Below are 12,990 nucleotides of genomic sequence, written 5' to 3' on the forward strand. Positions count from 1 at the left end.
TATGCTCAGCAAATTTTAGATGACTGAGTAAATATACTCACCTCTGCCAAGACAGACTTTATATATAGACACCATGTCATTGAATTATCACAATGATATGGTTAAGTAGGCAGGGCCACTGAGCATTATTGTGCAGGTGGTATGGGGGGTGGGTAGGTGTTAAAATTTAATATATGCCTCCCCAACCCACTTCCAAGCCTTGAGACTAGGCTCAAAGCATTGTCAACCCACCAGAAGAGATATACTTCTGCAAATGGTTCACATTTTAATTTTTTATCCTCTTTATTGATTTTTGCACCTAGCAAGTCTCTGCAAGTTTTATTATTATTTCTCTTTTATACATTAGAAAGCCAAGTTTCTGAATAGCAAAGACTGCAAAGATTATAACCCAATCTGCCCATTCCCTAGGGCCCATGGGAAGTAAAAGCAGGCACTGGTATTCTGCACAGATGAAATACTTCCTATGACAGAAATAAATGCTCACTTGTAGACTTCTCTGTAATTTGTAGGCAACATCAGGTCCTGATTTCTAGGTCTGGATCTGGGTTCTCTGTAGCACAGGAAGGTAAGAGTGGTAAGAACTCTTTTCCCTCTTAAAGGATATAGAAACTTTGAAACCCGTCTGCATCATAGTAAGGCTGTGTTATCTGTACCAGCATAGTTACTCTGTGATGAAGAAAAACTCAGAAAACTATCCAGATGTGGGAATTTCTCAGGTATTCCTTGCACTTGAACTTAAGGATGAATGAAGGCATATATAAGTAAGTTCCTTGTGTGGGTGTGGACTGGAGAAACTACATTTGATCTTTTTTTGTCATGTCTTTAGTCCCCAGTACCCCAGTCCTACTCGCACTACAGAACACATTCCCCTCCTGGAAAGGCAGGCCTGTCTGTCACCTACACATCAGCTACCACCAATTATGATTCAGTTGACCGGAAGCATTAAAGGTAAAAGAGTGACACAAAATAAAACAAAACTCTGGCTTCATCCCTTTGGGTTCGATTTATGCCAGAATAGCTAAAGACATAGAAAGACAAATGTAAACATCCTACCTGAAGCCTAAGAGGGATGTTAGTCTCCCAGCTTTAGCGTTTTCCAGTAACATAGAAGTCTGTAAAACACCATCCCATTACCTGCCTCATAACATATAGGAAAACTTGTGAATATAACAACTAGTTATTGTTTTAAAATGTATAATTAAGTTATTTTGCATGCAGAACTTCTAAATAATTCAAATGTCTGGCTTTTCTAGTGGAAAATAGCATATATTCATCTGTTATTTTAGCAATGATGAATGAATACTTGATATCAATCTTTCATTAGTATTTTCCCATAGGTATCATATCTCCTACCCCAAATTATTTCTGTACCTTTCCTTGCAAGGTCTGTACTTCTCCTACATAAATGCCTTGCATAGCAGGAACTAAATCAACGACACAGACCCATACATCCAGAGAGCAGAGGTGAGCTGGATACAGCAGCTTAGAGATGTGGTAGAAGGAGCCCAGAGCTCCAAGGGAAGGGCAACAAGGAGACAACAGCATGGGCTGCAGCTCAAACAATAGGTAAATCAAAGCAAGCAAAGCTTTGACCAGGGTGGCATGAAATGACAAGCTACCGTGAGATTCAACGGTGGCACAGAAGGATGATGAGAAGCAAACAGATTAGGAGGAGCTGCTACCACCATAGGTAGAGGCACAGATGACCAAGCAGAACAGCACCAGTCCCTGCAAGGTGTGCTCAGATACAGCTTGGCACAGCCATCTGCCCAGGAGGGAATGATGCTGCACATGGTGTGCATTGCAGCCGGGAAGTTGAGAACCACTGTGGGCACCTCAGGACTGAGTCTGGTTACCCTGCTGATCCAAGAAATGAAGCCATGTAAAATTTTGCCTGCTTTCACAATTTTCTCTCTCTCTCTGTGTGTGTGTGTGTGTGTGTGTGTGTGTGTGTGTGTGTGTGTATTTAATTAAACAAAGTGAACTAAGAAGCGTTTTATTGGAGACATAATGTACTCACAGTAGTTTCAAAATAAATGGTGTCACTCTTCAGGTAAATTACTCCAAGGCTTGGGCCTAGTGCAGATGTTCATTGGGGCAGGGAACAGAGAGCGGCTGCATCTAGATCAGACAAAAAACAAAAATAAGGTAGTTAAGTGAACAGGTGATGGTGATGGCAATTATTTATTTTGATAAGAATGAACTTTGGGACTTCAGTGAGAGGTTGGTTGGTTGGTTCTACATCTTTGTACCAGAAAATGGCAAGTTAGGGAAGGGAGAATGGAGAGGATGTTGTCCAGGCTCCATTTTCAGTGCTTTCCCCTAACTGCCTGTGCAGCGTGGGACATCAACAGTACCCCGTCAGTGTGGGCGGAGCTGATTTTGTGGTTCTGACTTAGAAGCTGAGTTGTGGGTGAAAGTGGGGGAAGGAAGTAGAAACAGTGTCCTTCAACCTTGTCACAGTTGATTCTTCTAGTATCCTTTTCTTTTTTTTCATTTACTATATTTATTTTTTATTCACACATAAAAATTGTATATATTCATGGTATAAAACATGATGTTTTGATACATGTATACATAGTGGAATGGCTAAATCAAACTAATTAAAATATGCATTACCGGCTGGGTGTGCTGGCTCACGCCTGTAATCCCAGCACTTTGGGAGGCCGAGGTGGGTGGATCACGAGGTCAGGAGATCGAGACCATCTCGGCCAACATGGTGAAACCCCGTCTCTACTAAAATACAAAACATTAGCCAGGCATGACGGTGCACGCCTGTAGTCCCAGCTACTCAGGAGGCTGAGGCAGGGGAATCACTTAAAGGGAGGCGGAGGTTGCAGTGAGCCGAGATCGCGCCACTGCACTCCAGCCTGACAACAGAGCAAGACTCCGTCTCAAAAAAAAAAAAAAAAAAAATTACCTCATGTATTTATAATTTTTTCACAGTGAGAACACTTCAAAACCTACTCTCAGTAATATATACTACATTCTTATTAATGATAGTCATGAGGATGTACAGTACATCTCTGGAGTTATTCCTCCTAACTGAAATTTTGTGTCCTTTGGCTGATGTCTCCTCAGCCTCTGGCAGCCACCATTCTAATCTTTGCTTCTATAAATTAAGCTTTTTTAGATTCCTCATATAAGTGAGTATTTGTTTTTCTGTGCCTGGCTTTTCTAGTACAAAAAGAGCATATTTTTTCCCCATATATCATGGATGACCTCTAGATTCATCCATGTTCTTGCAAATGACAAGATTTCCTTCTTTTTGAAGGCTGCATAGTGTTCCACTGTATACTTTTACCACATTTCTGATATTCCTGATTCCACTTCAGTCTCTCTCTCTTCATTGCTTAGTTCTTAACCTATTGTAGTGACACCCATTGATCTGGGCATGTTCTGAACATTCCCTCTGTCCTTCACTGCAAATGCTCCATTTTCTTCCACAGCCTCTAACCCTGAGGACACTGAATTACCCTAATTTTTTTCCTACACCTCAGCCTGCTATTCTGCCTTCTTCACTGGCTTCTTTTCTTCCTTCTGTTCTCTAAATGTAGACATTCCTCTAGATTCTCTCCTCAGGCTTTGTCTTCCCCAGCCTTCCCTGACCTCAACAATCACTTTTCCATGGAGAGCATCCACATTGCTATCTTTAGTTCTAGCTTTTCTACAGAGCTGCACACCCACATTCTAAATAACAGCTGGTTATTGGTTCATTTGTTCCTTTGCCCATTCATTCAGTGTTTATATAGAATCTACGAGGCACCCGGATGAATAAAACAGGGTCTCTAACTTGGAGAAGCTCACATCTCCATCAAATACTACACAGGCTTTTCTAATTCAGAAAGTTTAGAACTGAATTCATTGTCTTTCCTTTAAAATCTGTTTCTTCTCTAGATGTCCCATTTCCTGCCATTGGTATTCTCTTCAACCAGTTACGTGGGCCTACAGCTGGGGAGTCATCTTTAATTCTTCTGGTTTTTTTTTCTTCCCATATCCAATTGGCTGCCAAATCCGGTGGATTTTACTCTGATTATGACTCCTGAATCAATACCTGTTTTCTATACTAACCCCTATTTCTCCCTTTGCTAACTACCGTGAGGACATCTATGAAAGACTCCTGACTGGTTTCACTTTTTCCAGTTTTTCTTTACCTCTTATCCATCCTTCACACAAACATTACATTAATTTTTCTAAAGTGCCCTTCTAAACATATCACTTCTTTGCTTACAGTCCTCCTTGCTTATTGGATTAAATTCAAACTTCTCAGTTTGGTATTCAAAGCTGCTACAGTGTAGCCCAATCCAGTTTCTTACTCTTATCTCTACACTCCATTCTACACTCAGGTAGTCCTACTCTTCCCCACCATGTTCATAGTATTTCTTCCCTTCTTTTAAGGTCTACATGTAGCTTCTTCAAGGGCCATCCAAATGCCACCTCACTTATGAAGCATTTCACAAAGGAGATTGCCTTTCTTAAATATTATGAGCACATTCTGTACTACTCCCTTTGCATATTCTACCAATTCGAATGGTTATTTGTGTAATTTGTCTTCCCTCTTCATAAGCTCTTCGAAAGCTGAGGCAATTTTTACTCCGAGTACCCTATAGTGGGCCATGATTTCTTGCATGTTAAGTTTGCACTAGGGCTGATAATCTGCTGAAACGAATTTAAAAAGAATAAACACTCTTGCCTTGAGTCATAGAAATGGGAACTAAATTGAAAAGACCTCAAAACTCATCTACTTCAACCCCCCCATTTTTCAGATGAAGAGATTAAGGGAACTGACTTGCTCAAGGTCACATCCTTGTTAGTGGCTGGGCAAGGATAACAGACATAAAAGGCCACAGACTAATATTTATCAGTGCTTACGTGGCACCAATAGGCCCAGCAGATCATCAATAATGACAAGACCAGAGAGAGGGAGGTTGGGGTGTGTAACCTGCAAAAATACATTGTGTTCCAAAAAATAACAAACTTGCTTCATTTATTTGCTTCAACAAACCGAACTAATAAATAACTTTTATAGTGAAATAATGTCTAAAAAATGATGATGGATTTAAAAAACAAGGAAGCAAACTTTTCTAACATTACCAGCAGAAATAATAATGACAATACAGTCAACACCACTGGGGAGGAGGTGTGGATGGTTAATGGATACAAAAAATAGAAAGAATGCATACGACCTACTATTTGATAGCACAACAGAGTGACTATAGTCAATAATAACTTAATCGTACATTTTTAAATAACTACCAGAGGGTAATTGGATTGTTTGTAACACAAAAGACAAATGCTTAAGAGGATGGATACCCCATTCTCCATGATGTGATTAGTTCACATGCGTGCCTCTATCAAAACATCTGATGTACCCCGGAAGTATATACACCTACTATGTACCCACAAAAACAAAAAACAAATAAAATGTTAAAAATACCACTGGGGTGATAAACTCAGGCTGAAAATAAGAATAAAGACATTTCTCACGCTTTGGAAAAGCTGTGGGTTCAGCTGGAGTTCTTGGTGAAAACATGCAGTCATTCTATGGTTAAATTCATTACTTTACAGAAACAAACTATCGGCAATCTGCTGTTGTGCCACAGTAACACTTCTTTTTCCACCTACCTTAGCCTAGTACTCATTCTCCAGGTTTGTTTAAATGTTTACTTGTTTTTCCTTATATTACTACTTTACTTATAGAAATGCATAGACAATTGCCTCCGAGTCTGTTCAAATTTTCTTGCCTTATTCTCTTGCAGTAGAAGACACATTAGTTGTTTCTCTTCTCTATCCTTATCCTCAAACAGAATCATTTTCTCTCACCCAAAGATGAAAAGCCCAACAAAACATGCTGTGGGGATAATAGTGTTTACCTAGGTGAGGAAAACAGACTTTTCCAGGGAATCTCAGTAATTATTACTTGGCCAGAAAAGCTCAGCTCTTAAATGTTAGCTCCAATACTACAAGACTTCATCTGCATCTCCCAGGTGAGCGCTTGACTCACTGTTACTCACCAGAGGAAAACCTTGGTAGTATTAATCAAACTCTTTTTGGCCAGTATGGTGGAGCCATGCTATGCATTGAGACATCCATTAAACAGCATCACCCCAGCAGCCACACAAACAGCAAAATGGGCTCAAGAGCTCTTCATTGTTCTTTCTAACCCGTCATAAGGCTGGACAGATTATCGACACTTCACCAGATAGGATTTCCTTCTACTTTTGCCCCCTGGCAACTACATTAAAATGATAAAGGAAATCACTCATCAACAGTACATTGCGGTGAAAAATTATCTGGCAAATTTACAAATCCTTTGTGTAATTACATAAATGTACATTTTAAATATATCTAACATTTGATTTAAATGTGCATTTTATAATTAATACAACCATAATATGTCTGTCCTTTAATTAAATCCTTCTTTCTCAGCCCCACATCCTGCTGCTATAATCTTACTTTCATTTTTTGGCAAATTGTCACCTAGCTCCCTCTTTTTTCCCCTTTTGCCTTAGTACACACCTGAGTGTCTATTAATCAGAACCACTGCATAGTGTGTCATGTTTCATTGCTTAAAAGGTGGTTACACTCTAAAAAAGACTCAGTGAGAATGACTTCATGGGGTTTCACATTTATTCTCTTTTAATGACTTTCACATCCAGTGCACTCGGTTTTTAAGTCAAAAGATAATTCTGAGGGGCTGCTGATGCCACAAATTCTCCCTAGAACCTGAAAATCCAGCTGTTGTCTCTGCTTCTTACATCATCACTGTAATAAAGAATCTGCTCTTGGAACCCAGCTGGCAAGTTTCCTGATGGTGTCAGAGGCGAACAGACAGTAGGTCACTTCTCTTCAGCCCGTTTCATTGTTGACGTTTCTGCAGATCTGTCTTGAAAGCCCTTAGAGAGCAGAGCTGTTATGAAATACACTGCCACATATCACTGTAAGGAACTTTCTGCAGATGTCAACTTTGAGTATGGCCTGTCCCATTCCTAGGAAATCACACGAAATCATTCTAAAATTATAGATGGGAAGTTCATGATTAAAGTTTACAAGAAAGGTAATAGTAACAATAACAACTAGCATTTATTGGATGTCTACATTTTATTAGGGACTACACCAGGCATTTTTATAAATGAGTATGTTCTTGTTTAAGCCTCATGGCAATGCTATGGTGTATGTTTTAGTATACCCATTTTACAGATAAGAAAAAGTGAGATTTAATAAGTTTATGTAACAGGTCCAAGTTTAAAAAGCTACTGGATGGTGAGACCAGAATCCAAACCCAGATCTCTCGGATTCTAAATCTGTGCTCTTCTCACTATATAACAACTGTTCCAATGCAGCTTGGACACAGGACACATTGCTAGTTCCCACTGTGATCACAGCACAAGGAAGATGCTTATTTTCATGATGGTTCAGAGCCACTGGAAATATCTGGGAGCACAGACTCCAGGAGAAGGAAATATTTCAGAAAACTATCAATAAGTATAGTCCCTTCCCCGCCCCCCCTTTCTAACTGAAGATGAGAATGTCTTCTATCAGTCTTCTCAAACACTAATGAACAAATGAATCACCCAGGACTTCTGATTCAGCATATCTGGGGTGGAGCTTGCGATCCTGCATTTCTGACAAGCTCCCAGGTGATGCTGATGCTACTGGCCTGGGACCGCAGGTCTTTGGCCTGACACTCTGCTTTCTCCTAGGGTTGTTTTTGAAGGAGCAGTTCAAGCCAAATAACTTGGCTAACAGTTCACACAGCCAGCTGACTGGCTTCTGATTCTGGGCCAGTTTGTCAGGTCATCAGGCATTACACAGAATTCAAGGAGTTTCTAGCATAGAGCACATTGTCAAAAAATTGTTTTTAGATCCCCAAGGGGTTTCCTCTCTCTCTGGAAATTCAAAACGATAATGTCTCTAACATGCAAAGTTCCTATTTTTTTACATTATTGTTATTTTTAACAATAATTATCTGGTAATAATTCAAATAACACCTTCCCTCTGAGAAATTCAATGAGCTTTACTAACCTTAATTGTCTAACAGCAATTCCCAGGTGAAGATAAAGCTGTCTCAAAGATCATAGTAAATTTAAAATTGTTCCACTTCCCTCGTTTCTTTGCCCCAAATGTAGTGGTGAGTTAGTGGGGATGGGTTACCAACTGGCAAAGGCCCACTATCATAATTTGAGGCACAGCAAATTTCATAAAAAGGATACATCTAAGAAATAATTAGCAGAGAGGTCACTGTGGGGGATACAATGTTAGAAAAAAAAGGAAGAGTTATAAAGTGTAAGATAAGAAAAGAGAAAGTGAAATCAGGACTAGCTGATGACCTCAGATGGGACATTTAGCCTCTAGGTGGCTCAGCTTTTCTATCTGTAAAAAGAGGAGGTTGGTTTTACGATTTTTAAGGTCCCTTAAAACTCTAACAGTCCCCTGAGAAGGAAGATGTGGGAATTAAGTAGCTCATCAACCTGTTAAACCATTACACCTGTTAAGGAAGTCTATTTGACTTTTAACTTTTTACCTAATTACCTGAAACAAATGCCCAAGTCTACATCACCAATCCCACCTCTCTGGAAACTCGTGAGAAAACCATTTAATGAATAAGGCACCAAAGACATCATGGCCAGATAAACTAATCAGGAACACCATCTTCAGCTTACTGATGCTGTGATAACTATTTTACTTTTTAGATTTTAGTTCCTTAATTAATCACTAGTTAATACCCATGTCCATAAGAAATACCTCTGATGGCTTGAAGACCCCTGGGATAGCCCTGCCAACACAACATGGAATCACAATCCCACTGTTTGTCACATTAAATCTATGTTAATTTTCTCCATAGAGACCTCTTGATTCCTCTTTGACAGTTTATAAACTCTGTTAATATAAGTTGCACATCCCATGCCATGAGCCTTAGCATTATCAGATACAGTTGATTCTTGTTTAAAATACGAGATCTTTTGGATCAGAGTACATGTACATACACACACACACACACACACACACACACAAAATCATGAATTTCTGGTTTTAATGAATCTGGCCTGGTGATGGGAACCCCTCTATTATGTCACTGGATGCTGGAACCTTCTTGTCCAGAAAGCCTGCCACAGGTCACGTCAATAAGATCATTTTAAACTCTGTAATAAGAATTCTAACATGAGCATGATTTATGACACAGTATTTTATTTGGTATTATCAGGTTTCCTATACCTTACCTCTTGCAGTAAGTATGTGTTCTGGATTAACCATTATAGTTTGTGGTAAATGGAAAAAAGGTACAGAGAAACATCACAGTGGCATTACTCCAGATAACACACTCTGTCACTGTTCCCAAAGTGAACATCTTTCCCTTTTCCTGCTCCCATCACTTCAATAGTAACTTTGGCTATTATTGACTAAATACTTACTGTGTGGCAGGCATTGTGCCTTTTCACAGATAACTTTATTTTCTTACAATTACTCTTTGAAGTTGGGGATTATATTCCTATTTTATAGACGAAGGAGGTGAAACTGATACTTAGGAAAGGTACAGTTATTGGCCATCAGTCATGAAGGCAGAGGGTAGCAAAGTTGAGTTAAGTGCCAGGTTCTAACCACATGTTCTAGAGCTTAACCTACACTGGGCTCACAATCACCAAACCACGGATCTGCCTTCGCTCCACTCCTCTTCATTCGTGGTCCTCACCACTGGCTTAGGCTAGGTTCTTCTTCATGGCCCTCTCATGCCTTCTTGAATGTTTTTTGAAATTTCTCAAAACCTTCTACACTTGATTTATGTTTTCCCTCCGTATACTTTAATACTTTAATCCAAAAACTCATTACCACTTCTTTTCAACAGACTTAACCACCCCTTTTCTTAGCTCTCATACTCCTTCTAAATTATTCTTTTGAAGCCTCACATTTGACGTCAAATGTTCCACATCCAGCTAGTGAACTCACTTTCCCAGAAGCCCAAGGAACCTACGTTTTCAGCTGGTCATGTTTAGTAGGCCCCAGGTGGCCCTATCAGATGTATTTGTCCAATTTGATCTGGACAAACTGGCCCCATGATCAACCATTTCAACACTGCCCTCAGTAACCCTGCAGATATCCTTTCTTCTCTAACCTTCTATGTGCAGTGCCTCCTTTTACATTCATCAACCATGAATCCATATCATCCCATTCTCAGAACAAAAGGCTACATATGCATGCCACCTGGATCTATGCTTCTGCCCACTGTTTCCAGGTACAACCTATGGCAGTTTTTCTTAGTTTGTTCTACTTTTATGAAGTCCCATTCTCCATTCTCTTTTTCAGTTGATGAGCTAGCATCCTACTTTAATAAAAGGATCTACGGCATGCAGCATAGTAAGTGTATTAGCTCTCATCTCCTTTAATATCTCTGAATTTTCATTATTTTATTTCCTCAGGATATATCTTTTCCCATGTTCCCTTCATATCTTGAAGATTATTCCTTCTACTTCTGTTTATCTTCCTTTGGTTTCAATCAAGGATACTTTCTCTGTAGCTGATAGCATATCCATTTCTAACAGTACTAGATTAATCATCACAACATAGTTTTTTTGGTCCTGCATTCAACTCCTGTCCTTCAAAAATATTTTCAGATGGTATATCTTAAAGTGTGCTTCATACTGGAACTTCAAGATGCATCTCAAACAAAGTTCCTTGATCAAATAAGTTTAGGAAACACTGAATCCTATATATTCTATTTTCAAACTCGCAAGTGTACATAGCATATTAAAGGTGCTGGAAGCCTAATCTTTGTCCAGGCTTACTGTGTTACAGACTGCCCCATCCCCCTTTTTAATGGAACACTTACTTAACCTCAGAATATGCTTAGGGAAAAGATGTTTTAAGGGATTTTCCCTGGTTCCAAACTCTTAAGCCTGGGCTCGGAAATTCACTGACTCCCTATCAAATGAGTCCTCTCAGATTTCCTTTCCATCAATACTCCACATGGTCTGAATTAGTTAACTTATAGGGTGTCAGAAAGACTAAGCACATTTGTATCTCTGAGCTACTGTAGATACCAGTTTGACTGCTTGGAATACCTTTATCACCTTTCAAAAAATTATACAGGACTTTCTTCTCCTTCAAGGTCCAAATATAAAAATATATCCTTTATGAAATTTTCCCTTGTGAAGACTGCCTCAGCCCATAATGTTTTCTGCCACTTTTTAAGTACTTCAATAAATGGTTGTGGTTTACTGACTGTCTGCTATATTATTAGCGAGGGTGTAAATCCTCTTGGGCAGGAACCTTGCTTTATACACTACAGAGACCTCAGCATATACTGTAGTTTTGAGCATAGTAGGATGTTATAACCATGTTATCGGTTAACATAAACAGAAATAGATGGCATTAAGGCATGATGGTTTAAAACACAATTTCTGTAGCTATTGGGATAGTTTAAGATGCTAACAGCCCAGGCGAAATGTTCCATCACAATATTGGGAAGAAACACCACCCGCCATCACTGCCATTGCCCTGCAGATGATACCATGTGTATTTAAGGATTTGGATAAAGGCTAGATATAGAAGAGCAAAGACAGCTCTGTTCTTAGGTGAAAGTAAGAATTTGCATTAGTTAACACCAAATGGGGATAAGGTTAAAATAATCTAGGAACATCAAGAGATCCATGAAAGGAATCACTGGAACATGCCAATGGTAGAATTACCATTCATAATCATTAAATCCTGGTAACTTGATGAAAGAAAAAGGATATTTTCCTACATAAGGAAGTCAGGGTAAGTACTGTCTAAGGTTCCACTGTGTACTGTTGTGCCTGGTATACAGAATGTGTAGCAACTATTTACAGAATCTGCTGCTGCCTTCTAGTCACATTCCAAATTCTATCTCTTTGAATCAGTCTGGAGACACATTACATTGGTGAATTCAAGGCAGCTTGGCAACGAGTGGCACAACATAAAACCCTAAACAATGAATTCCATCTTTCCCATAAAGCTCTTTTATTGACACAACACACAACAGCACAGAGCAGGTTGTCTCAGGCTAGTGTGTAATAACTAGATGTTAAGGGGCTCTGAGTTTTTCAGATTAGATGTTATCTGAAGTTGGGACTTAGCAGGTTTCCTAATAGTGAATTTTTAGTGGGTCTAGGACTAGAAATTTGGTCTCTTGATGCTTAGTTGGGGAGTTTTATTATGTGAGAGAAAAAAGTATAGCTTTCTTTCTTAAAACTGCAGGAACGAATGACTTCCATATTTTAGCAGAAGAAAAAATGCAATTTATTGGAGTATAACCTGTGGAGTATTTTGCTACCTTCCTGGATATAAAGCGGCATACAAACAAAAAATTTAATAAAAAACTATTTTATAAATAAGAATGTTTACTTATGTTTATCTTAAAATAGGTATAGATTGCATTGTGTAACATGTGAAATAGCAGGATAATGGTAAAATTTCATAAACAGAAAATTCTGTGTCAGTCTTTAGTTAAAATTCATAACAGTGTATCAGAGTGTTGATTATTAGCAGTAATCAATAAGTATTTTTAAATTGGAATTTTTATTATTATTATTATTATTATTTTTTTGAGACGGAGTCTCGCTCTGTCACCCAGGCTGGAGTGCTGTGGCCGGATCTCAGCTCACTGCAAGCTCCGCCTCCCGGGTTCCCGCCATTCTCCTGCCTCAGCCTCCCGAGTAGCCGGGACTACAGGCGCCCGCCACCACGCCCGGCTAGTTTTTTTTTTGTATTTTTTAGTAGAGACGGGGTTTCACTGTGTTAGCCAGGATGGTCTCGATCTCCTGACCTCGTGATCCGCCCGTCTCGGCCTCCCAAAGTGCTGGGATTACAGGCTTGAGCCACCGCGCCCGGCTAAATTGGAATTTTTATTGCAGGAGATTATTGGGTGGGTGAAGCTACATGGCCTACATGTTTTCCTGTCATGTCAATACTTAAGAATTGTCTTTCTGGGCAATTTACACATTTGAGAGTGAAAATGAAGGGTGGCCTGCCTAC

The 12,990-nt window shown here is 39.4% G+C and overlaps 1 protein-coding gene across 2 annotated transcripts in view; it reads right to left on the reverse strand.

The window, feature by feature from the left end:
* Positions 1–12,990, reverse strand: part of ZBTB20 (zinc finger and BTB domain containing 20) — a 293,026-nt gene that overhangs the window by 50,600 nt on the left and 229,436 nt on the right. For both annotated transcript variants that reach the window (XM_025375061.1, XM_025375060.1), the window contains exon 3: positions 2,021–2,121. The gene's annotated coding sequence lies outside the window, so the exon portion shown is untranslated. The remainder of the gene's footprint in view (positions 1–2,020; positions 2,122–12,990) is intronic.

The sequence above is a fragment of the Theropithecus gelada genome, chromosome 2, assembly GCF_003255815.1.
Source record: "Theropithecus gelada isolate Dixy chromosome 2, Tgel_1.0, whole genome shotgun sequence".
In the NCBI taxonomy this organism is placed as follows: domain Eukaryota; kingdom Metazoa; phylum Chordata; class Mammalia; order Primates; family Cercopithecidae; genus Theropithecus; species Theropithecus gelada.